The 2672-nt window shown below is 37.4% G+C and overlaps 1 long non-coding RNA gene across 1 annotated transcript; it reads right to left on the reverse strand.

Moving 5' to 3' along the window:
• Window positions 1-792: 792 nt before the first annotated feature.
• Window positions 793-1791, reverse strand: LOC144645656 (uncharacterized). Its single transcript, XR_013569322.1, has 2 exons — window positions 1123-1791; window positions 793-894 (listed from the first exon to the last, which is right to left on the reverse strand). It is a non-coding gene; the product is annotated as an uncharacterized LOC144645656 (long non-coding RNA).
• Between the last annotated feature and the right edge of the window lie 881 nt (window positions 1792-2672).

The following is a 2672-nucleotide window of genomic DNA, read 5'->3' on the forward strand; positions in this document are numbered from 1 at the left end:
CTAGATAATGATAATGAGCACGGCTTGCGTAAACGCCACCCAGATTTTATACTATTTTTTATCACATCAACTGTAAATGTTGAGATCATTTTTGCAACAGACCTTTCTTTAACATTTTGTTATAACTGAACCTTTTTCTGCTAAATTTCTTTTACACAAACTCAGGACCTGACTGGGTAATTTTCAGGTGGTCGTTTTCCCCCTCTTTCTAGTGCAGCGTTAAAGATAAGCAGAGATGAAAGCATCAGGTAGTGCGGCGCGAAGGAATGGGCTTTGAGTTGTTTTAGTCTGAAATGGCAAATAAATTTTGACCACTTTGGTCTGAAGTAGGTACTCTTTGTACACTCTGGTCAGCTGGGAGTATTTTCGGCTCAGATCTGAAAATTGCCTTGTTCCAGAGCTCCTGTATGGCTTTTTCCCCAGGCCTTCACGGTATTGTTGACGTAACTACTCGTTTCGGTGACATGTCCGTTAGTACAACGTGACTCAAAACGGGTTGACCCCGACAAAAAAATAAAAATAGAGGACTAGAAACTAGTCAAGTGTAAAAAGGTTTCTGCAAGCAGGCTTACACATCTCAACCCAAAAATTTCAGGAAGTACCCCCCATTAGTACAAGTATCATAATTTGAACCTACCATGTGTTTGTGCGTGCTGTAATTGGTCCATTCAAGTTGATTATATTTCAATGCATATTTTTGTAATTTTCACGACTTAATTTTGCCTAATAAAAAAAAACAATAAATAAAACAATAATGGTCCAAAAAATAATACAAACAAAATTACTCACAAGTTTAGACATTACATAATTTTTTCCTCGCCAATTTCATTCTACAGAATGGTAAATTTCTCTAGTTTCCACATTGCATTGGTTATGAAATAAATACCCTACAACCTGCATATCATTTCTGAGCGATTTTGCTTGTCGAAGCCAAGAAAGTATTACTAAACATCATTTTGATTTGGAAAAATCTAATTTACATTTACTTTCTACACGCTAATTTACATATGCGATTTCTAAAACCGGTTTCGTTTACGACCTCGTCAGTTGTTCGCCAACACGGGAGAGAATAGGGTAGAAAGTAAATGTAAATTAGATTTTTCCAAATCAAGATGATGTAACCTGCATATCAATTATTTACAATTATGTAGATTTTTGATCACATTTGTCTGTCCCAAGAATATTCAGAAGTGCATTGTCTTGCCTCTAAATTTTAATTATGGTTTCCATAAGCAGCATAAGCACATCTGGATAACTACACAACAAAAACTAGTTTTGCAAATGTACTTACTTATACTTATCTCCAATGCCAACCCTTGACACTAGATGTGTTCTTATGCTGTTTATGTAAACTAACCTTCTATTTCACAATAAATAACCAGTGCATAAAAACCAATAATTATTATAATAATTTATCACAATTATTGCCACAGCGACCTAATGCTGCAGAAAATAACCTTCAAATATACCAAAACTATGTTCATTTTCACAAAAATAAAATTTATAGTTAATTGACTCGCTTGGTCTAATGTGGCTATTCCAGTATTCATCCATACCTCCCCACACAAAAGGGTTTTTGGTTTGAATCCTCCAATCCTTCTGGAAAATTATTCCAGTCGAGCTTCACACTTAACTTTTAAAATTTTGGCTTTTGAGACCCCTCCTCCAATCGAAATTTCCAATTACCTTTCTGTGGGGTGGGCATGGATATTTTCTGGAATTGCACAGTCTGGTAATAAATTATAAACTATAATTAGGGGGAGCAGGGATGGCGCAGTGCTGAGAGCGCTCGCCCCCACCGTGCCCGGGCGATCCGGCCCGGTGCATATTGGATTTTTGTTCTCGCCTGCTCCGAGGGTTTTCTCCGGGTCTCCGGTTTCCCCCCCTGAAAACCAACATTTCCAAATTCCCCGGACGGGACCCGAAAACCAGCTAGCGCTGATGTGCTTCCTCTCTAAATATAGTATTTTTTTTTTTTATATAAATACCGTATTACCATACTCTTAAAATACTACCCCCCCCCCCCCAGTTAAACCAGTAGTGGCCACCTTTGGTCACTGGACAAGACCCAGGTTGACCATTTAATACAAGCTAAACTTTGCTTAAACACTGCACCACAATTCAAATCCATACTCCTGGAAAAACACAACACAAAGGATTTGTTACGAGACAGTGAGTAGAGTGAGTGGAAACAACTGTTGGTAGTAGGGTACAATATAAATGAAGGGGTGTCGAATGGTAAATGCGTGACTTTGCAAGACTGATTTCTTTTCTCCGAGCCCGAGACCTTTTTAGCCTTGCTAAAGAAATCGAGACTGCGAGAAGGTGTCAAAGAAAAATTTGAGACGACAAGACCCCTAAAATTTAGCTAAAATTTTGTGAGACGTGCATTTTTTGAAGGACCATTCACCACCCCTAGGTGACATGTTTCTTTGCCACTTGGCAGAATTTCCTTTACTGGTGGTTAATTTTTACTTCAGCATTATTAATGGCAATAAAAAGTTTACTATAAATTAGTAATTATTATTATTTATATACTATATACAAGGAAGAGTAAAATGGTAAAATATATGATAACCAAACGCGTGTTTGCCCACATACCCTGAGATGGCAACAGCAACTGTCATTTACCATTTCCTTGCGTATATAGTATATATTTTATAAAGGAACAT

The sequence above is a fragment of the Oculina patagonica genome, chromosome 3 (assembly GCF_052425735.1).
Source record: "Oculina patagonica isolate OP01 chromosome 3, crgOcupat, whole genome shotgun sequence".
NCBI lineage: Eukaryota > Metazoa > Cnidaria > Anthozoa > Scleractinia > Oculinidae > Oculina > Oculina patagonica.